This window comes from Heloderma suspectum, chromosome 6 (genome assembly GCF_057233095.1).
Source record: "Heloderma suspectum isolate Gila_16-S chromosome 6, 16-S_ref, whole genome shotgun sequence".
Classification (NCBI taxonomy): Eukaryota; Metazoa; Chordata; class Lepidosauria; order Squamata; family Helodermatidae; genus Heloderma; species Heloderma suspectum.
Window position 1 is genome coordinate 15,302,264 of NC_139463.1, and position 24,556 is coordinate 15,326,819.

Sequence of the window (24,556 nt, forward strand, 5' to 3'; positions counted from 1 at the left end):
GGACCTCATTTGGGGTACAACTGGAATGGCACTTTTGCCTGAGAGAGTCTCTTAGGAGTTCTGCTCAAAATCACATTGCTAAGCTGCCTTTGGGGATGTGGAGCCGTCGCAGAGAGGCCTAGGCACTGAGCTCAACAAGGTGCCTCCCAGCTACCATGTTATGTGAGGCTCCCTCTGCTACACAGCCAGCATCCTGCCTCATCTCTGACAACGCCCAGGCTGGACTGATTGACAGTGGCAGCTCCCCTGGTGCACTATTGGCTGCCACGCTGCCAGACGGCCCGGGCTCACCGGATCTCTGCATTTGCCATCCCTGCTGCATGGGAGGCACTGGCTTTTCCAAGAGGTGCTCATGCTGGGCACTGCATGTAGGCTAATAATAACTGGCAACTGGTTCACCAGGTGGGTCTTTGCAACTCCCAAGGGAAAGGGTTATAGTTGGGACTTTTCTGCAAGAGAGGTAGGGAGCAAGGCTCTCAGATGTCCTCACCTTATTTTAAAGAGGATTATTATCAACGTTTATTATTATATAGTCATAGAGCCATTCAAGGAACAAAGACACACCAAATACTTCCCCTGATGATGTTTTATCAGACTGGGTTAGAGATGTAATTGTGTTGTAGGCCCTGTCTTTTGTTGAAGTTTGTTGTTTTGTGGAACTTCTGCTGCTTTTATTACCACATCTTTTAATTATGAATTTTATAATAAACATTTTATTGTTAAAATAAAATAAAGCATTTTATTATTATACACTGCCTTGGGAGGGATCCTTCCCTGAAAGGTGGCCTATAAATATTTAAAATAAATCAATAAAAGACAGTCAAGTTTAACATAACATAAGTTACAGTCTGTGGACTGAAATAAATAACAAAGCACTTCCCATCGTCATCATCGTCATCATCATCATCATCCCAAGTGGATCACATACCAATACAACACAATGGATGGATGTCATTTGCATACATTTGATAGTGTATAATGGATATTCTGTATTATACAGTCCAGGTACTTCAGATGCAAAAAGTGTTTCTTCTTTCTCAAATTTTGAACCAGCAACCCTAGCAGGGAGAAAGATGGATGGGGGGGGGGAGAGACTAAAGTGTGGATTCTCCGCCTCTCCCCAATACAATTCTGCTGCAGATGGGGAGCTGCAGTGAAAGGATGAGGCTCAGGGATGCGGCAAGTAAGACTCCTGCTGTGCTGCCAGATGGAACAATGCATCCCTTCCTCTTCTCCTCGATTCCTCCTTTGTATAAACACACCCAGTACAAAACCCACCGCCAGCACGTAGACCAATCAGGTCAGCCAAAAGTCATGCCACTCACATGTGTAAAAATTCATCTTCAGCATGCATGATCGAAGCAATAAAGATTTCTGGCGGCATTGCTAGCTGCCAAGGTCACCAAACACAGAACACCTAGCTCTGGTGGGGTGGGTGGAATTGTGATCTAAGTTGTACACAGTTGGCAAACTCATTGTCTTTATTTCTGAGCTGATCCATATTTTGGAGGCAGCTGCCTCTTCCCACCCCAACCCCTCATGGCCCCATGTGCTTATCCTATGCCTACTTTACAGAGGCATAATGTAGTGTAAACTGAGAGGCTCAGGAAGGGGAAAAAAAATTGTTCAGCGAAATCTCTAAAGGGACAGACTATCTCGTACTCTTGATGCAACTGCGTGAGAATAAGTGGGGAGATAAGGCCTGTCCTCCTTTCTAGCATGATTGCTCAGGGCATATGGGAGGAGAGCAAACTAACACTGAAGTACATTTACTACCTCCTCCCTGTCCATACTTCTAATGATCTGCCACTGCAGATTCTGGTGCTGGATGCCACCTGAACATTCAGAATTGTAGCAGATATGCAGAGATTGATCATCTGTATTTGATCGTCGGTATGCAGCAGTTTTCTTCTGATGCAAATGTGCATTTACTGACTGCAGCCAGAAATAACATAGATCAGGAGATGATTTACCAGGTCTCACTCCAGCCCAGGCCAACCACTGAACATCTAAGGCTGATCCGAATGTCCTCACAGCAGAACATTTGGCAGTTTTTGTGGGGAGTGGGGGGTAAACTCCCTGAAGATGGGATGCAATATTCAGTGGGGGAACAACCTGAGAACCAGTGTGGCATAGTGGTTAAAGTGTCAGACTGGGACTTGGGAGGTCCGGGTTCTAGTCTCCACTCAGCCATGAAGCTCACTGGGTGACTTTGGGCCAGTCAGTCATTGACTCTCAGCCTACTTCGCAAGGCTGCTCTGGGGATAAAATGGAGAAAAGGGGAACTATGTAAACCACCTAGGGTTTTTTGCAAGATGAAAAAAAGCCAGGATATAACCACCACCTTTGGGTGAGCAGTGCTCAAGTAATCTTCTAGAAACCTGAGGTGGAGCAACTATTGAGCAACTCCTGCCATGCACTTTCAAAATATGCTGCAACTCCACTCAGGTCTTGCTTGCAGGCTTTGACCCTATGCCTTTGATCTGATCCAGAACAGCTTGTCTTCTGTTCTTAAGGATGGTGGGAGCAGCTCTTCCCATCTGTGCTTCTCTGGATTGCAGAGGGAGAGGATTCAAGGATCACCAGTTGATGTCCTTTAGCATAGGGGTTGGTCATAAAACTCCCCTCCAGACATAAAAACACAGAGTGTTGGGAGGATAAAGCAACAAGATAGAAGGAGGGGGGAGCTCCAGATGTGTGCGGTATGTGCCCCATTCTCTATTTACTTACTCTTAATATTTTGTCCCCCTCATTTTCTCTCTCGGCTTCCTTCTCTCTTTGCCACCTTGCCGTAGGAGATGACAGGTCCTTTTATCTCATTTCCCTCATGTTTTACAACCCTGGCTCTCCTGCAATGAATCCCATTTTGTTTCTCCCAGACACATTTTATCACAATAATACTTCACACTGTGCAAAAAAATTTCCATTACCAGTTCCGGAAGTAATATTTTTTATGAATTAAACTCCTGCTTTCCTTGTGAAGCCATATGCAGATAAATAATACACAGAGCGGGGCAGTTATGTACATTGGGATAGGGGGAATCTGACAGCAGACCTGAGTTCCAAAAAATGGCTGGGCTTTGAGAAGGAGTCCACAAAAGGGAATGGCTTAGAAGAACATTTGGGGGCTAGGCTGCCTAGACAGACAGACAGGCAATTGATAGGAGGCATTTGTGGTTCTCTTGGGGCCTTGAAAGGCGGGCGGGGGGGAAGAAAAGGAAAAAAGAAAGACAAATATTTATATCAGGGGTGCAGAATCTCTTTCCGCCAGAGGGTCAAATTCTATTTTGGAGAAGTTCTCCAGGGCTGCATTCCAGTGGTGGATGGGGCTGAATGCAAAAAGGTGCAGGGTCCAAAAGTAAAAGAGTCTGAAAGTACCAGCATATTTTAGCGTAAAGCTCTTCCTGCCAGTAACGAAGAGCCAAGCTACATGTTACACTAATTATGTAGTATGTAGCTGAGGGTTACGTTAAACCTTCCTCCATTCCACCCGCTAGCTGAGGATTAAAAAAAGAAAAAGAAAAAGTCTCAATCTCTGTCAATTGAGGCTTTTTTTTTCTTTATTAACCCCACCCTATGGGGGGGTGGGGGTGGCATTTCAGGCCAATATATATTAGAGCTGTGTGCAAACGAAGCTGTCTCCAAACTCTCCAGTCTATTTGTTGGCAGAGAAATTGCGGGGAGGGGACAATTTCACCGAATTTATCCTAGGGGAGGATTTCTCACAGGTAGGACTCACCATTGGCAGGGGTTGCAGCACAGGTTCGTTCTTTTTTCCTCAGGGTTTTCGTTTATTGCACTGCTTCTGTAAGTGGCAACAGCATCAACTGTGTTGAGGCCTCTATTTTTCTGAGACAGAATTTTAAATTTCTTTTGGTGGTATTTCTGAGCTTACCTAATCGCTGCGAGGTGGCCGAGGGTGCTGGGTATGTTTCCTCTCTCTATTGCACCGCTTTCCATTGCTCTGCAGCCTCCCAGGCCACCTGCACTTCCTGAACTGAAAAAGCCCCATGGGAGGAATTGCCTCATGACGTCTTCCTCACGATGGCTTAAATTGAAGAGCAGGAAGCCAAGGAGACTACAGGCTGCCACAGAGGTTATTGTACAATGACAGACAGGACACTCAAGCACACTCCTCAGCTACCTCACAAGTAAGGTAAGCACAAGAGCCCCAAACCCAACCCACCAGAATATCTCCGAAATGTTCTTCTCCTTTGAATTTCTTTTGGAAAGCCATTTCTTTTCTATCGAATTGAATGAGAATGGTCGGGAAAAAAAGTGGGAGAAATTTTTGGCACAGCACGCACAGAGAGAGAGAGGGGAGGTTTAATACTCCCCTCCTGGTGTACAGTGGTCCCACTTCAAATTGGGGTAAATAAAAAGCTAACCTTCAGCTACATACTACGCAATTAGCTGAATTGATAGTAATTTGGGTCTAAGCCTTTGGAGAGGCATTTCAACCTTTAGGAATGGGGAAAAAACTGCACAACAGCCAGGGGACCACTAAATGATCAGTGGTTGCAGGGAAAGCGGGTGGGGTGGGGTCTCTTCTGATCCCTGGATGTGGAAGGTGGCTTAGAAATCAGTCATATACTCTTTCCTTCTTCTATTTTGGCAAAGGAAAAGACTCACAAAAGCAGAGACGTTGCTGTGGATTCAAGTTTTATTTTTATTTTTGTTTTTATTGGCTGGTTAGTTCATACTGTATATAATAAATAATGCCCTGAAGCACAGTGGAACCCTTGCACCTCGCTGGATCCCCCACCAGGACCAGTTCCAGGGCAGAGGGGGCCCACAGCAGAGTGATCTCTGGTGGGAGGTCCTCATCCTTCAGTTGGTCCTACCAGGGTTACAGGGGGTGGCAGTGCTCCAAGCAGCAGTAGCTGGCTGGGTCTAGCCAAACTTTTTATTTCCCACAATGCTCCAGAGCAACACTAGTGCAGAGGCATTGTCAGAAATTAAATGTGTGGCCAGAGCCAACCACCTGATATTTCTTGGGGGTTAGGGTGGGCACTTGTGAATCACCAAAGGGGAGGACAGAAGTGGACAGTGCTTTGCATAACATTTGCATATGCTTGTTTATATGTATAGATGCAAATTTAGAAATAATTATTATAATTTAGATAGAAATACAGCACATCTCACCACAGTGGGGAAGATTGTGACCAAGAGACCTGCGTGCCTTGCTTAGTCTACTCTCTAGGTGCAGTTGGTGGTCAGCTTCAAGGCCTAGCAATTCCTTCTGATGGGTCTTCATCTTTACACCAGACTTGGACAGAACAGCCCTTCAAAGAGAGGTCACCTTCAAAATAGAGGGCATTCCTCTGACAGCCTTTCGAATAGAGGACTGTCCTCTGTAAAAGAGGACACAGGGCCATCCTAAGGGCAAATAAACCGAACGGAGCCCAGGGCAGGCCTCAGCAATGGGCCCTGCCAAGGCGCTCAGATCCTAGCAGCTGCCCAAGGCTGCCTACTGCCAGGTCCCCAGATGCAGACATGGGGTCCATTGTCAGAGGAGGGAGAGAGGAAAAGGCAGCTTACTAAGAGAAGAGCCACAGGGGAAGCAGCAGCCCTGCCATGCATGGATGGAGTGAGCAGTTTGCTCCTTCTGTTGTTCGGTTTCCTTGAGCCTAAGACAGCCTTCCTCATAAGTCCCCTTGCATAAGAGCCTACTTGTTGTAAAAACCTACTCACAAGCAAGAAACGGGAGGTGGAAAATGGGTATGGATGAGGAGCCACAGATACAACGAAGAGGAATGGGGTGGGGTAGATTAGAATGACTTCTATGTCACCCTGGTCTGAAAGAAAGCCAGGAATCATGGAAAACAATGGGAGGTCAAAGAGACCTATGGTCTGTTCCACCCACTTCTCGCATTACATATTTTCCTCCTACAAGTCCTTTCAAAATGCTCCCACAAAATCTATTAAATGTAAAGCATCACACTTTCCCTTATATTAACATTCTCCTCACAATGAACATCCACTGAAATGGAAACTAGCATGGTATGAGTTTGACTTCAAGAGACACCAACATATAATCTTACCGAACGCCCCCTCCCCCAAAATACAATGCTTCTCTTTTAAGCACCATTATCTCCAAACTGTCTCATAAATAACATGGAAAGAATAATTGAATCTGTGCCAAAAATAGATGCCTAAACACTTCACTAATCTTATCCAACTACCCAGGTTTCCAAGCAATCATATAAGGTGATGAGGAGGATTCAAAGAGAAGAATTGCATTATTAAAGACCGTTTGTTAACCAGGAGTGCTGCTTTGTTTGGGATAACTATTAACACCCCCATCGTCATTCAAAGGGAATGTACAAAACCTCCCAGAGGAACTTGATATCACTGAAAAATGTTTGGCTTCCCTCCAAATTCTTTGAAACGTTCACCTGGGGAAGCTCCGAAAGCACTTTGAATGTGAGGAAAATCTGGGAAACAGGGCCATGACGCCCTTCATGTGATTAGAATTACACAAGGGGCAAAGCAGGGATCCACTCACTGGCCTTCCATCACTTCCTCATTGTCTATCTCCAACTAGGGATGTTGTGGGTCCCCAACTGGGTCTGGGAGTCTGTTGGACTCCCCCCGCCCCGCTCTACCCCTGAACACAGCTTGGCCAGGCACTGCCCCTGCCCGCTGAGCTGAGCAACCAGCCAGGACTTGCTGGACCCATCTGCTCACGCCTGGCAGCTGCCCATCCTCCATGCGATATAGATATCCCCATGGCCCTTGAGCTAGAAAAGAGGAAGCGTGTAATGTTCAGTGAAGTCTTAACCCAACCCCTCTGTTGTATGCCTCTTTCTAGACACAGACACACTCAGAACAAGGATGTACATAGATGACCATATTGTAAAGTAAACCAGGGGCCCTTCTATTTGATCTGCAGGACAAAAGGGTCATCAACTCATCATTGCCCTTAACCAACAGTCAACTATCCCTGACACCAGCAGTTGAGATGACCTTATCATCACTCTGAGATGCAGCAGTGTGTGCCCAGTCTGCAGAGCAAAGGCCAGGGCAGACGGCAGCTGTATCCTTTCACAGAAGATGAGAAGAACCATTGTGCGAGGAAGCATCCAAGACTACACAAGGGTAAAGAACGCAGATTGCATTCATGAGACAAGCCATTAACAAAGCTGCCTTTGGACAGAAGGCGAGAGGGTGGCAAGCTAAGGAAGGAGGGATAGGAAAATTCACCAGAAGAGAAATCTGGCATAACTCGCTATCTGAATCTAAGCCAGAAAAAGACTTGAGGACTTGTAAAACTTGCTTCTCCTTTGAGGTGGGCTTTAACATGCTTCCAAAGTTCTTCTCAGAGCCTGGTTTGGGAGAACTAGAAATTATTCTGCTCTCCACCACCGTTCACTCGAACCTGCCCCATTCCTAACTACTGCTTGTCAAACTCTACCTAATGGCTTCCTCATTCTTCCTATATTCTTTGCAAACACTCAACATACAAGCATCATTATGTATTCCTGCTCAATTCCTATGGTCCCTAAGATGGTTCTTCTCTAGCAGGTCCTACAGCTAAGAGTGGAAGAGCCAGTGATTTCTGAGCTTGCCAAAATTCTCTATAAATCACTTGAAAGCTCATTTCAGCTTGCCCTCACTTTCATTTTTGACATGTTTTTCACCTCATTCGAATAGGAAAAGTGTGCATTTAGAATGGGAAAAGTGTGCTTTTCTGTGCACATTTTTCAAAAGTGTGCATTTTCTCCCCATTGACTAAAGTATGAAAATGTGTATATAGATGTGCATTTCAATCCCCCACTCCCTCCCCACACACACACATTTTTTGAACATGAATGTTAATTTGGGAATTTGCAACATTTCTTAAAAAAACAAAACAAAAAGCACTGCCACTCACGTTCATGTTTAGGATTGTGAATGGGGAATGCTCGTGTGATTTGCAAATAGAAATGAAATTGGCATTCAGCCACATGCTACATCTCCACTTCGCTCCTTCACTATCACTGCCAATGCCTCTCTGCCCCCTTGTCTGGAGATTCCCCTTTCAGAACTCTCATAGTATGGTTAACAGTGACCCATGTTTTTGGACTAAGGATGTCTGAGAATTCTGTTTATGTTCTCAAAACATGCAGATGTGACTGATTCGCAATCCCGAACATGGACACAAGCAAGAGTCTTTTTCGGGGGGCGGGGGGGGAGCAATTTCCTGAACTTGTGTTCATGTTCAAAAAATGTGCACTTTAAAAGTGTGCACTTTAAAAAGGTGCATACCCCCCAAAATGTGCATTCCCCCTATGGGGGGAAAGTTTGCATTTGGGTGTGCTCTTTTTAAAAGGAGCATAATCAAGCATGAGGAACAAGGTAAGCTAAGATTCAAGGTGGTGTTCAGAGAATCTCAGCATTTGCCTAGATCGCTTGTTTGGCCATCCACATTTGGGACACCCTGTCAGGAGCACCTTGGCGGCCTCTTTCAGTAGACTCCAACAGCCAACTCAAGACACAGACAAAAGGATTATTTTCAAGGCTTTAATCCTTTTACAACTTAATGACTCTTTCAGATGCTAATCACCAGCGACTAAGCAAGGAACAGCAGAGTGGCCTATGCGCTGAATAGGCAGTTGATCCACGTTTGAAGGAGAGTCACTTGAAGACCCTGAACTTATGGGCTAAGGAGAGATCCTCCCTCTTTCCCTTGGGTCCACAGGAGGCGGCCGTTGCTTGCACGCCAAACGGGCGCTACGCCTCCTTTCCGCACCCTCCATCGCTCGTCGCTCCCTGCGTCTGCGTCGAGCATCTAGCAAGCCCCGTTCCCACACTTTCTCACTGCTAGGATCACTATCTATCTCAGGAATGCCAGCAGGAGGAATCTCTGCCAGCTGCTGTGCCTGTGAGGGATGAGCTGGCTCCTCTCCCATGGATTGCTGATCCTCCTCAGAATCAGAACTGCTCTGGGGTTCTATCGGCTCAGTTTCCACCCTGACACACCCTGAGTAATAGCAGTTTACAGGCATACTACAAACAAGACAAGTGTATTTGTTTGCACCCTCTTCTGTCAGTACCCTGTGTCCTTCATTCAACTTAACACTTCATGCCTTTGGCCATGTGAAGCTGTGATCTACCCTTGTTCAGCAGAACAGAAGTTCTTAGGGCAGGCCAAATGAGCAGAGAAGTGGGTGGGGTATAGAAGAATAATGTGTTCTATCTCCAGCCTCTTGATCGCAAACAGCTGAATCCTCAGGGGTACGGTATTTCTTGGTTATGGAAACTTACTCGGAAAGTTGGTGGCCTACATTTTATTTCTATTATGGCAGCAGCTGTGATCTTTCTTTGCATAAGTCATTAATCACTAGGTCATATGAAAGGCTTACCTATATACAAAGTGGGTGGCAAGTCAGTATACACAGAACAGAAGGCACTCATTCCCATTTCCCCCTCCCCTCCCCACACCAGCCAACATACTTCCATTCCTTAATTCCGACTGCTGTTCAAAACACTTCCTGGCTGACCACTGGTGGCCATTCTGGGGACTACAACTACCCCAAAGGCCACAACCCAAATACAAGTCCTGCTTCATGTTCTAGGGGAAAATCTGAAAGTGGCACAGAACACTCTTTCCCCTCAGGACTTTACCAACTCTTTCTCCTGTGCTCCAGAGGGGTATGTTTGTACCTGTTGAATTAATAACAAAAACATCCCAGATCGTATCGATCCCTAATCCTCTCTAAGTTTGCCAGGTCTCCAAGTGCTCCAAAACTGAAATCATTGGACTTCTAGAAAGCTATACATCAAGGAGAAATTGTGTGAAATTTTGAGCTCATAATGCTTTCAAAGTAACAAGTTTTTATGCATATTCTGAAGTGGTATTAGTCACATGGATGATGACTGTAGAATGCAGGCAGAACACAAGGGATGTACAGAATCCCCAGAAATGTCCTTAATCTCATGGAAAATCTCCTTGTGCCCCTTACATTTGGGAGATTTTTCTCCCAAGCAGAAAACTCCAGATTATACTGTGCCTATACTAGGGATGTACGAAAGTCACTTACCTTTTCGCAGGTGTGATTCGCAGGGGGGGAGGTGCTCCGTCCCTCCCCCCAGAATCCTCCCTGGTCAGCTGCACTCTGCAGCGGCTCCATGGAGCCGCCGGCCAGGGCCATCCACAGCCGGAGTTCCGGCCACGGCCGAGCTGCTGCGGACGCAAATGGCGGCCACCATAGAGGCCGCCATTTGCATCCTGCCAGGCTGCTGTGATAAACTACGTAAGTATTTACGTAGCCTATCATGGCAAAGAGCAGGAACACAAACGGTGGCTGCTACGCCATTTGCGCCGCTGCTCTTTCCTTGATAGGCTACGTAAGTATTTACGTAGCCTATCACGGTAAAGGCAGCCATGCAAATGGCATAGTGGCTGCCGTTTGCGTCCCTGCTCTTTGCCGTGATAGGCTACGTAAATACTTATGTAGCCTATCACAGCAGCCTGGCAGGATGCAAATGGCGGCCGCTACGGCAGCCACCATTTGCGGCCACAGCAGATGGCCGAAAGACCAGCCGCCGCCACCGCCCCAGGTAAGTTTTGTTCCAGGGGGATTCCACGGGGTGGTGGGGGGTGGGAGGCCGTTCCGCCACGGGTTTCAGGGGGCCGAATGCCAGTGCATTCGGCCTCACTGAAATCCATGGCAGAATTCTCTGCCATCCCTAGCCTATACTTAAACGCCTACACTGCACCAGCTGCACCAGTTACCGGTGCGTTTCCGAGCCCAATTCAAAGTGCAGGTTTTGACCTTTAAAGCCTTAAATGGTTTGGGACCAAGTTACTTGAAGGACTGCCTTCAATCTTATCAGCTTGCCGACACTTTAAAATCAGAAACGGAGACACTTCTCATTTGCTCACCCATGGGAGCAGTCAGGTGAGTGATCACATGTGAGAGGGCCCTCTCTGCAGTGGCACCACACCTTTGGAACAAGCTGTCATTGGAGGTCAGCCATGCTCCATCATTGCAGACTTTTAAGAACGCCTTGAAAACATATTATTTTACCTGGGCCTTCTATTGATATGACTGGTAATGTTGCTGTTACTGCGGTTAACATCGTTGTTGGGTTCATTGTTGGCTTTTATTTTTTTATGTTTTTATCACTTTTAATATTTTTTATGTATTCTGTTGTTGTAAGTCGCCTTGGGAAGGCTTCTGCCCTGAAAGGTGCCCAAGAAATATTATGTATGTATGTATGTATTAATTAATTAATTAATTAAATAAATCAATGTGAAATTTAATGGCAGCTAGTGTTTAGGGTCTTAACAGCATTGCCCACTGAACTGAGAGTTTCGTCTTCAACTCCAGACATACAAAGAGGCATTAAATGGTAGCAAGATGAATGCAACACACACAGCACAGCTTGACCAACAACCTCTGCTAATATTTTTGGATTGGGTCCCAGCCCAGGTAGTGATGTGAGGAACATACAGATACAAACACAGAGACATACACATCACTAATCTTATCAAAACTCTTTTCATTCTCCTTAAAATTAGGGACGTACGAAACCCCGCTTACCTGGCTCCGCCGGGTTCCGCTGGGGGGGGAGGTGCTCCGTCCCTCCCCCCCGGAATCCTCCCCCCGGAATCCTGGCCGGCTGGCTCTGCTCCACGGGGATTCCGCAGAGCCGCCGGCCGGCTCTGCCAGCAGCCGAACATCCGGCCGCTGGCTAGCAGGGACGCAAATGGCAGTGGCCATAGCCGACACTGTTTGTGTCCCTGAATTCAGCCGTGATAGGCTACGTAAAGACTTACATAGCCTATCACGTCTGGGTTAAAAACAACAACCGTGTACGCAAATGGCGGTGGCTACGGCCGCCGCCATTTGTGTTCCTTATTTTTGGCCGTCTTAGTCTACATAAATATTTACGTAGACTAAGACGAAGACAAGAAAGGGGAACACAAATAGCGTAGCAGACGCTATTTGCGTTCCCCTTTATTTTCACTGTCTTACTCTACGTAAATATTTACGTAGACTAAGACGGCGAAAATAAGGGGGAATGCAAATAGCGTCCGCTATGCTATTTGTGTTCCCCCTTATTTTCGCCATCTTAGTCTACGTAAATATTTACATAGATTAAGATGGCCAAAAATAAGGAATGCAAATGGCGGCGGCCATAGCCGCTGCCATTTGTGTACGCGTTTTTGTTTTTTGTTTTAACCCAGACGTGATAGGCTATGTAAGTCTTTACGTAGCCTATCACGAATGGGAGGGGGGGGAAAACAGACTGCAAGTGGTGGCGGCGGCGGTGGCGGCGGCTGGTCGGAAGACCAGCCGCCACCGCCAGAGCCACCACCGTCCGGAACATCCGCCCCAGGTAAGTCTCATCCCGGGGGGGATCCGCAGAGGGGGTGGGGGGGCAGACTGTTCCACCACGGAGTTCGGGGGGCCGAATGCACTGGCATTCGGCTTCACTGAGATCCGTGGCAGAATTCTCTGACATTCCTACTTAAAATTTGTGAGTACAGCCTGCCCTCCCTCCCTCCCTCCCTCCCTCCCATGCACACACACACACACACACACACACACACATTGCCACAGAACCTATCATTAAGTGAAATTTGGTGGCATTTCTTAGGGCACTTCGATATTTGAACTGGCTCTTCAGTCTGGCTGCTAACTATTTAGTGAGCTGTCAAAATCTGGAATTTTCCATCCCATGAACAGAACTGCCATGTTCTGCAGTAACTTTCTGCATTTTAGGCTCACTTACTGCTCCCAGCTTGCAAAACAACCTTTTAGACATCGGGTTTTCTGATTATCCTTCTTTGTGTGGCAGGAAATGTTTGTACAGGGGGGTGGGGAGGGGGGGAAACAAACCGCCAGTCAGTACATTAATGCCCTGAGATGAAATATAGCTCTGTCTAAATATGCTCACGGTAATTCAGAATGCATTTGAAGTGATTTTAGATTCTAAAGCCTGCCTGGAGCTACATTTTGGGATGTGTCTATCAAGTGGGAGGGGTTCATCACCCGCTCTGCTTTCATTTTTTTTCTTCCTCCTCATTACTATTTCTAAGACATTCAATCAGAAACAGAAGTAGAGAAAAAGGCCATCCACAGCTGCACAAGGCACAAAGTCCAGAAGTTGATGAAGGTAGCATTCAATAATAGTTGGAAATCCTACACTTTCCCCCCCTTTTCTGTCTTTTTCTTTTTCCTTTTTACTGGCCACATTTCAAAGATGAAAATGTTCCTGCATCTGTGGATTAAAATACATGATGAGTACATATTGCTAAGCCATATTCAGGGGCCCCAGATTTTCTGGTTTAAGCGCCAAATTGTGTCTCCCTGTTTGGCACACTCTCACTCGTCTTTTTTTTTTTTTTTAGGCAGAAAGGGACAGAAAGCCAAAATGTCCCAGTTCTGATTATCCATGGGTGGGACAAGGTTAAAGCCTATGATTTCACTGTATCACATTCATTACCGCTGTTCATGTTTGCAGTGGAAGCATTTCACCCTGTGGTGGCTACACTGTATGAGTGTGCATGCTCACGAGAACAAACAGCTGGGAGGTCTAGGACTTTTTTCTTTCCAAACATGCATAAGATTGTGCCTTACAAGTAGGGATGTGCAAACCCACCCTGGTCTGGGTTCTCCAGGCACCTGACCAGTCTCTGTCCCTACTCGCCGGTCCCTGGACTGCACTCAAGCTCCCCCAATACTTGCCAAGCAGCCGACACTCACCCTGCATATGCACGAAAATGCGCATTTTTGCAATTGCCATTTTATTTTTCAAAAAATGGTGACCGCAGAGCTCAACGAGGCCGCTGGGATCAGTACAGGCAGCTCACAGAGTGTGGTCAGGGGACAAGCAGGGGCAGGGGCTCGGTGAGCGGGGCTCAGGGGTGTGGGCGGGGGGTCTGCCGGATTCCTGGATAGAATCGGGCACCCACACCATCCTGACTTACAAGTGTGAGCTATGATCCAGCAGAACAAGGGTCATAGGTCAGTGGGAGAATACATAAGGACTTCTCAGCTTACTGGTAGAGCTCATGCTCTGCATGTAAGTCTCAGGTGGCTTACAGGTAATCATACTCACAAGGGGTAAAAATCCTTCATGCACACAACCCAGCATCCCTTAGTCCTCTGCTCTGATCAATGGATGGGGGCAGAGGATGTTTCTCTTTGGTTCTGCAGTCCCAGGTCAACTGGCAGCTGGAGCTGAGAGTTTTTTTGACAGGGAAGGGGGCAGCAGACACTCTGCAGCTGCTAATTTGCTGGCTGATGAATGGAGCCAGGCAAATCTTCCCACTGCCATCACAACCCTCCTGAACAGCAGTGAGTGCACCTCCCACTTGCCCTTCGTCTGCTGGCCTCTGGCCAGTGGCAGAAGCCGGCGTGTGTGCTTCCCTATTTTGAATCCTTTGAAAGCACTGTTCTATCATGCCTTCTGTTTAATCCAGCCCTACAGACACACATACAAGTGTGCATGCAACAAAGCATCTTGGTGCAACATATACAAATTCATTATGGGTTTATGAAATGGAAAAACAAACAAACAAACACATGTGCAAGCTTCCACACAATCACAAGGAACCATCCGTTGAGGCAGAGGGATTTGAAACTTTCCCCCAGATTGCCTCTACAAAACTCTGTTATTAACTTCCATCCTCTGCTGATACATCGCAGAAGGAATTGAAGCCTGAAGGATGACCGGTTTGAGCAAACCATCTATCCTGGAAATGAAACATCAAACAGACCTTTATGTTAACATATCACACTGCAGTGGTTTGGGGCGGGGGGGGGGGGACAACAGAAAAGAACCCATTAGCCATGAGAGAAACACATGAGGATAGACTGGGAAAGATTGTATCCATTCTATTGCTAAGTCTGACAATCAAATATGTTTTTCAAAACACTGAAAGATTGGTGGTATGTATGTAGGTAAGAAACTCTGGACTGGTTCACAGAAATGGAACAGGATTGGGGGGAGGGATGGGGGGCTATTTCTTAGCCTGGGGGACAGATCTTCTCCTGCCAAACTGGTTGGGGTCCACATTTTCCAGTCATGATGTCAACACTGTTGTGCACAAATGGCCTGTCAAAGTTCTCCAACCTATTTGTGGGCAAAGAAATTGCGGGGGGGGGGGGCAATTTCACCAAATTTCTCTTGGGGAGGAGAAATTATCTAGCAGTTTCTCACAAATAGATCTCACTATTGGCAGAGGTTGTAGCACAGTTTCTTCCTTTTTTCCTCAGGGTTTTTTGGTTGATTGCACTGCTTCTGTAGGTGGCAACAGCATCAACTGTGTTGAGGCTTCTACTTTTTTGAGGCAGAATTTTGAATTTCTTTTGGTGGTATTTTTGAGCTTACCTAATCGCTGCAAGGTGGTCAAGGGTGCTGTATGTGTTTTCTCTCTCTATTATGCATCTCTCCATTGCTCTGCAGCCTCCCAGGCCACCTGCACTTCCTGAACTGAAAAAGCCCCATGGGAGGAATTGCCTCATGAAGTCTTCCTCACGATGGCTTTAACTGAAGTGCGGGAAGCTGAGGAGTAGGGATGTCAGAGAATTCTGCCACAGATCTCAGTGAAGCCGAATGCCAGTGCATTTGGCCCCCCAAAATCCATGGCGGAACAAAGTTCCCTGCCCCACCACCCTACGAAAGGCGTGCAAAACGGAGCACAAAACAGCTGCTATTCGCTTCCCCATTTAGGCCCATTTAGGCCATGATACTTACGTAGCCTATCACGGCTAATGCAGGGATGCCATTTGTTTCCCTGCGGAGGCCGTGATCGGCTACATAAGTATTTACGTAGCCTATCACAGCAAAAAAAGGGAACGCAAATGACGGCCGCCGTAGCCACTGCCATTTGCGTCTACAGGCTCCAGACGCCTGCGGATGCACTCGGCTGGTGGCTCTGCGGAGTTGCCGCGGAGCGGAGCTGGCCGGGATAGGATTTCGGCGGAGGCGTGGAGCACCTCCCCCCCACCGCAAATCACCCCTGCGAAAAGGTGAGTGACTTTCATACATCTCTACTGAGGAGGCTACAGGCTGCCACAGAGATGACTGTAGGGATGTACGAAAGGGACTTACCTTGTCCCGCAGCTTTTTTCGTGGTGGGGGGAGGCGCTTCGCTTCTCCCCCCAAAGTTCAGGCAAGGGGGGGAGACGTCCCGCCTCACTCGGCCGAAATTCAGGCTGTGGGGGGAGGCGCCCCATCTCCCCGGCCATGAAAGAAAAAGTAAAAAAAAAAAAAAAAAAACGTGATAGGCTACGTAATGATTAACGTAGCCTATCATGGCTAGATTTCCAAAGTCAGCTGTGATAGGCTACGTTAATCGTCACGTAGCCTATCACGGGTGACTTTGAGGGGGAAAAAAAAAGCGCGTACGCTAATGGCGGCGGCCCATGGGCACCGCCATTTGCGTTCCTTATTTTGGCACGTCTAGTCTACGTAAAGATTTAAACGCTATTTGCGTTGCCCTTATTTTCGCTGTAGTCTACGTAAGTCTTTAAGTAGACTAGATGTGCCAAAATAAGGAACGCAAATGGCGGCGCCCATGGGCCGCCGCCGTTTGCGTACGCACTTGTTTTTTTTCCCCCAAAGTCACCCATGATAGGCTACGTGATGATTTACGTAGCCTATCACAGCTGACTTTGGAAATCTAGCCATGATAGGCTACGTAAACCGTCACGTAGCCTATCATGGGTGTGTGTGTGTGTGTGTGTATTTTTTACTTTTTTATTTTGTAATGGTGGTGGCGGCAGCCAGTCGGGAGTAGGGATGGGGGAGAATTTCTCCACGAAACTTCAGGGGGCCGAGTGCCAATGCATTCGGTCCTCCGAAGGTTGTTTGGGGAGAAATTCTCTGCCCCCCCGCCCCCCCCCCCGGATGGGACTTACCTTTCATGAATGTCCCTCCCAGCGGTGGGTCCCGGTGGCGGTTCGGCAGGTCTTCGTCAGGGGTTGCCCTTATTTTCACCGTAGTCTACGTAAATCTTTACGTAGACTACAGGGACCAAATAAGGAACGCGAATGGCGGCTCCCTATGGGGGCCGCCATTTGCATATGTGCTTTTTTTTTTTTTCAAAGTCACCCATGATAGGCTACGTGACGATTAACGTAGCCTATCACGGCTGACTTTGCAGATCTAGCCATGATAGGCTACGTTAATCGTTACATAGCCTATCACAGGGGCGTTGTTTTTTTTTCTTCTGAAGTTCGTGGCCGGGGAGATGGGGCACTTCTCCCCGGCCTGAATTTCGGCCAGGCGAGGTGGGAAGCCTCCCCCCTGGCCTGAATTTTGGCCGGGCGAGGAGGGAAGCCTCCCCCCCCGGCCTGAACTTTGGGGGGAGCAGCGAAGCGCCTCCCCCCCACCACGAAGCAAGCTGCGAGACCAGGTAAGTGACTTTCGTGCATCCCTAGTCGGGAGACCGGCCGCCGCCCCCGCCGAACCGCCGCCGAACCGCCGCCGGGACCCGCCGCCGAGAGGGACATTCGCTGAAGGTAAGTCCCATCCCGGGGGGGGGGGGGCTGGTGGAGAATTTCCCCAACACTTTCAGGGGGCCGAATGCCTCGGCGCTCGGCCTCCCAAAGATTCGTGGAGAAATTCTCCACCATCCCTAGATGACTGTACAATGACAGACAGGCCACTCATGCACACTCCTCAGCCACCTCCTAAGTAAATTAAGCTCCATAGCCACCTCCTAAGTAAGGAAAGCACAAGAACCCCAAACCCAACCCATGAGAATTTCTTAGAAAAGTTCTTCTCCTTTGAATTTCTTTTTGAAAGCAATTTCTTTTCTATCAAATTGAATGAGAATGGTTGAAAAAAAATGTGGGAATTTTTTTTGGTGCAGCACTAGTCAACACTGCAAAGGAAGTCCTGGAGTGTGAAAAGCATGCTTCCAGAGCAAACAGGTACCACATCCAAAATGACAGGTTGTCTAAGACATCCTGGGGCATCCTTTCATTTTCTACAGGGAACATGGCCAAGGCCAGATGAACCTCTGCCCAAATATTTCTCCCTCTCTTCGTCCCCTGTCTCATCCCTCTCTTTGTTACACACACATTCATGTGGTTTCATTGTTCTGTAGTTTGTTATGTGAGTGTACAGTTCTGTATCACTATCTAATGTGGCTTAAGGGCATCCAATGCTCCCTGAAAGGGCAACCCAGAGGATGGTGACGGTCTCCCTCTTGGCCCACGGAGAGGGAGTTCGGCAGGCAGAGAGGGAAATCCTTCTTGCTGGTGTAAGCAACTATGTTGCTCTGGCCACTCTGTTGTCAGGATTCTGACAGTGGTGTTGGGGAAAAGAGAGGCATGCTGGGGCTCATGATTGCATGCTGGGGATCAGATATAGGAATGCTTTGAATCAGTCAGATCCAAATCCCTTCCATTCCCCCTACCACCACCACCCCAGAATGGGTGGGGTACACCAGCCTTGAGTGGACATACTTCTTTTCCCTCTGGCTGCATCTCCCAACAGGGCTTGGGATTTGGAAGTTTTTCTGTCATGGATTCTCCTTTCCCTGCCCTATTTGGATTGTTCTCTCCATGTAGTTCCTTAGGTTTTCTGAGAGCTTATGGCCAAGTGCAGAGGCAGCCAAAAACAATTTGCTGCCTGAGACAAAAGGACAATTTATTTATTTATTTATTCATTTCATTTCTATACCACCCAATAGTCAAAGCTCTCTAGGTGGTTCACAAAAATTAAAACTACAAGGTGCAGCTTAAAACAATATAAAATATGAAAGCTTAAAACCACAATATAATAGTACAGCCAGAATAAAACCTAGCAGCAATGCAGACATTTAAAATACAGATTTAAAACACCAGAGCTAAAAGACTAGGAAGCTAAAATGGTAAAATACCAGGAGAATAAAAATGTCTTCACCTGGCGCAGGGAAGAGTACAACATAGATGCCAGGCGAACTTCTTTAGGGAGCTCATTCCACAGCCAGGGTGCCACAGCACATGGGTGAATGAACACAAATGAAGTCATGATCGGATGGGAGATTTGCACAGATCTCCTCCATAGACTAAAGCAGGGCTAAATCAGTCTATGGAGGAAATTTACTCAAATTACAAAATTTGCACAAATTGAAATGGAAATCGTGAATGAGATTAATGCAAGCACATGTTTGACAATTTGAAAATATTTTCAGTGGACACGTACTTGCGTTCACACTTGTGTTCAGAGCTTCGAACAGGCATGGGGCATGTTGCGTGTCTTGCGAGCAAAAACGAAATTATCATACATCCCTAGATGCCACTTCTCTCCCATTCCATGTACAGAAACCAACTAGACTAGCAGCTGAATCCTGCACTGCAGCTGAGGGCATCAGGCTAGCTTAGGAGGCACAGCATGTGCTGCATGAAACACACAGCAATGCCTGCTCCCTGTCTCTCAACATCTTCTGCCTGAGGTGGTCACCTCACTCTCCCCAATGGTAGAGCCAGCCCTGAGAAATGCAACTCAGCAAAACGTTTGTCCCCCTCCTCAATTTTCACAATTTCTCAGTAATTATAGCAGGAGTGTTTGCAGGACACATTATCCTCACTCTGAATTGACTACCTTTGCTCTCAGCCAACAGTGTCGTCATAATGTTCACTACATGATGATCGCTGTTTGGCTGGGATCACCTATGTGACCAATGCAAACAGGAGAAACAAAGTTCTAACTGGATGTGGGAGAGTTGGTGCTGAAGTAGCAGCCCCTAAGATAAACAGTATCAACTGGGGGGGGGGGATTTTATGCTTCCCTTTATAACATTCTGCTCTAAAATCCAAAATGAGAGAATATTCAACACAGCTGTACATCTTCCTCTCTAGTACAGATCTATATGCCTGGAGAGGAATAGACAGCCATCATCTGGCCCAAATCTTTACACTGACAAAAGATACTCCACACCCAAAGCTGACATCCTAAACTGATTAGACTTCATGATCTATCTAACCTGGGGCAAAGCACTTTGGATCAGATGCATTCAGAATTCTTACCAATAAACTCGGCTGAACAAATGTGCCTTTGCGAATTAGACAGGCCCTTGTGATATTCTCCTGAAGTGCAAGTTGTAAAAATGCACACAAAGAAATGTAATTTCTGGCTATATGGGCCCCATCTGTTTCTTTACCCAGCATCTATTTCATCAATTAATGTATCTTTCTTAGGCTGCTTCTCTAAAGCCTTGTAAGCAAAGCCTTGTCATTGAACTACCCATTTTCCCCCCTCCATTCCCCATCTGTTTCCCCAAAACATCAATAATGGTTATGTTATTCTTCTTAAAAACCCAAAGTTTTTCTCAAAGAGATTAAATCTGCTGCTTTGTTTCATGGACATAATTAATAATCACAATAATAGCTGCACTTTCACAGGGCTCCTCCATCTGTGAACAGCGTGTTTTTTTACGGATATTTTCACAAAGATAAACTCTAGGTTAATTTGGGAGTAAAGTAAGCAGGGGTGGGTGCTTTAAAAGGTCTGTGTCAAGTCCAAGAGTCCTGGGTGTTCTAGTCCAGTATATGTACCCCAACTCACAAAAACAATCCCTCCAACACTTGAAGTTAGACCCCCCCATTATCCAAAGCTCCATGATACAAATAGCTCCAATATTCAAATTTACCATGCATTCTTCATATTCCTATACAGCAATGGTACAAACACACACACACAGACAGAGATATACACACTCAAGTTTACTGAAATGTTCTGTGTGTAAATTTTGACTCTTGTCACAAGTTCCCATGGGCAAATGAAACAAGCTCTGTATTTTAAATGGCTATTCATTTTGTAGCACCTGCTAAAAGCACTTGATTGTGCTGTTGATGGGAAGAACGAGTTTTGCAGAACTGAAAGCAAACCAACAACCAAGGGATACTTGAAGAATTCAATCTCCATGAATTCCTAAACAAAATGACCTGATCTGAGCCTATGGGACCGATTGGGTCCACAGATATCAGAATTTAGGTACCCCTGGATTTCACATTTCCCCAGATGTCATGATACATTTGTTAGTGGCTGAAACATATCAAAATGCATACTGAAATACTTTTTTTGAGAGAGAACACACATGTAAATCTGTACTAAAATAGTATTTAAATACTTATTTTGAAAGGAATTAAAAAGGACACACTGATTAATGCACAAATAGAATGAAATGGAATAATGGGTAAAAGCATGTTTAAGTGACATGGACCAGAAGTAGACAGATTCACCCAATCCTAAAACAAACAAATAAATAAACAAAACAGGGACACAGGGTTGAGATGTTAACTCGTCCATTGACTGGTCAAATATGATCAGCTGAACACCTATTACTTGGGAATATTTGAGCGAACCAAAGAGCTCAAGCTCCTACAGGGTAAAATCCTCCTTAAAACCTGACACTGTAATAGAGTTGACTAAGCTACCAACAAATGAGACATTTTCCCCTGGATTAGCTTGGTCATTTTTATGGTCTCCCAGGAACAATCAAATGTTCCATGGGGCCAAGGATGCCCTTGTACAGACCTTGTTTTAAATCTCTCCTGTGGTCACTTACTAGCAATGGAAGTAACAGTCACATGGGAAGCTGCCTTATGCCAGCTCAGACAAATTGTCCCTATAGCCAAGTATGGTCTACTCTGACAGGCAGAAGCTCTCTGGAGTCTCAGGCAGATAATTGCTTTTCTAGTCACCTGCTACCTGAATTCTTTTTCCTTTAAACTGGAGATTGCAGGGATTGAACCTGTAACCTTCGACGTGCAAAGTGTGTGCTCTGCCACTGAGCTATTGCCCCTCTCTAAAGGATTCAGCACTTCTTCTGTCACAGACCCGCATGAACCCAGCTACACAAACTTCATATAGGAGCAGACAAATCCCTGGAGAAAATCCTTGAGAAGGAAGCTATCAATGGCTACTAGTCCTGGTGGTTATATGTGTCAGGGATGAGTCCAAGCCCCTTGAGATGTCTAACAGCTCTGATTCTGAATCAGAGTTGGAACAGCTAGATCAGAGCCCAGGGAAGGGAGCTTCCCTGGAGACCCAAGATGCTGGGAGAGATTCCTCTGAAGGCCTTGAAAAATAGATGGCCCAGGCTGAGTCCCTGCCCCCTCCCTCCACCATGAGAACTCCAGTTTCCAAGGAAGAGGGGCATGACTTGAGAGATGCTAGGGTGCATCACAAAGTTAGAGACAGGGCTCAGACACTCTGCCAGGATAGCCACTCTTGGAAGCCAACAGAGGATGGAGCCACCCTAAGGGAGGGGCATGACTGTGAAACAAGTTTGAATGTGAGGTTCACACACAAACTGTCGGCAACTTCACTACCCTATGGTTTGGCAATTAGAGATCACAGATTAGTTGTTTAGAGCCTGAGGCAGTCTGACAGCTTCTTTGCATCTGCATTTGTAGAAAGGCTAGTCTCTAGCAAAATAAAGTAGTATTAGCTTGAAGTGTTGTCTTCTTGTGTTGTTGATTGTGAAGGGGAAGGGCGATCTATTTCTGACAATGTGCTACCTCCAATATCAGAGGCAGTGTGCCTATGCACAGCAGTTGCTGGGGAACATGGGCAGGATGGTGCTGTTGCACTCATGTCCTGCTTGTGGGTTTCCTGTGGACACAGGTTGTCCACTGTGTGAACAGAATGCTGAACTACTGGACTAGATGGACCCTTGGTCTGATCCAGCAGGACTCTTCTCATGTTCTTATGCTCAGACAGAGCATGCCTACAATAAAACCGCAGTGACATTTAAATAATAATAACAGACTTTTTCTCTTTTATAGTTGCTGTGTGTGTGTTTTATTTCTTTAATATAATTCCAAACAAAATTGGTAACCATGTTGGGCTAGCTCTGGGGTTCCAAATAAAATCCAAGAACTATTTGTTCTTCAGGCGTGGGGGGGGCATTATATTGTTAGCTATAAATACTAATTGATTACAATAGTTTAGAATTTAATGTCATTGTTTTACTGCAGGGTTTTTTGTTTTTGTAATTAGCTAAAGTTTCTGTGTCTGCTAGAGTTTGAAGCATTATTGCTTAAAATATCTGGCTATTATTTGATCATCAACACTCCCCCCCTCTTTTTTTGTTCTTTTTGACCAATCAGATGATCAACCCTAGCAGGGTTAAACAGAGAGAGAGAGAGAGAGAGAGAGAGAGAGAGAGCATCCAAACTCAAATTCATTGATGCATAGTCACCAACCAAGATATCATCTGTAAGAAGATAAGTGGGATTGCATGTGTGTGTGTTTCATTTTTGTTTGCTTGCTTGTTTGTTTTGTTTTAACTGAGGTTTTTGGACTGCTGGAATACATATCCAAGAATATGACATTCCAATGTCAATCAAAATATTTTGGGGGATATAGTCAAGCTATGGCATTTATTTTGCCTGGAAATTATACTCATATTATAAACATTGTGTTGATGGAACATAAGAATTCTTGGGGGTGAGGAAGCAAACAAGGACTCCAAGTAAACATCCATAATATGTTCTTTTCAAAAGTATGGAATGCAAATAGGGAGGGGTGGTGGTCAAGGAGTGTGTTAAACATTGAATAAAATATAGTACAGCTACATTTGGGACCAACTGTGATTTCCAAGTAGTCTTTAAAGGCAGCCCCATGCACAACACACTGCAGTAGTCTAGTATGAATGTTATTAGGGCATGGCTAAGAGTAGCCAAGGCATCTCTGTTCAAAAGGGGCAACAGCAGGAGCACTTGCTTCAGCTGGAGGAAAGCATTTTATGCTACAGATGCCAGTTGGGTATTAAGAGACAGGGCTGAAACTAACAGCTAGCTCAAGCAGAGAACTTGGTCCTTTAGGAGGAGTGCAAACCCACAGCAGAGACTTGCACAGAAGAAAATGTAGACAAAAGCAGTGAAGCATGTGAGGGTTCAGCCAATATCCCGGGCTCACAGCAACCTTTAATTACTGTGCTAGAGGATCCTGGGGTGGCAACTGTGGCAATTAATCCTTGGGATGCAGTAGTCTGAACTCCTGTGGTATCATGGGTGGGGCAGCTGGATGGTCTCTGGTGGCAACTGTCGTATAAAGTGTCAGGGCAGGCAGAAGGGCCTAGAGAAGGTAAGCTAAAAGAGCCTATGCAAGCAGCAGGCACAGGACTAAGATGACAACAGGGCTGAGAAGGGGGATTTTGGAAAAGAAGAAGAAGCCCTGAGTGGAAAGTTTTCTATGGAACATTTTTTGGCAAAAATCAGGAAGTCAAGCTCCCCTTGCAGTTTTCAGGCAGGAAGAGAAAACCTAGTAATTTGGGAATATTGGGGCTTACTGGTAAAAGAAGCTGTGGCAAAGTTTCTTCCTTTCTTACTTCTCTAACATAGTCTTGGGTCTTGGCTTGCTGAAAACGACAATGTCATTGCTATCAGCAGTATGTAGGCTGCCGCCCCCCCCCCCACAATGCACTCGGAATGATGCTACATCATGCCATTAGGTCATTCCAAGTGGGGACATGGTGGCAGAGGGGGGGGGAAGCAGCTGGTGGACGGTGGGTAAGAGCTTTGCTGCCAGTCATGGTGGGTTTTTTACTCATAAGCCCCATCTCCCATCACTAGAATGTCTCCCTCCCTTGACAGGCATTTCCAAAACATCCCCC

At 46.2% G+C, this 24,556-nt stretch overlaps 1 protein-coding gene across 3 annotated transcripts in view; it reads right to left on the reverse strand.

The window, feature by feature from the left end:
• The window catches only part of NTM (neurotrimin), a 528,603-nt gene that overhangs the window by 370,236 nt on the left and 133,811 nt on the right, over positions 1-24,556 (reverse strand). The window lies entirely within an intron of this gene.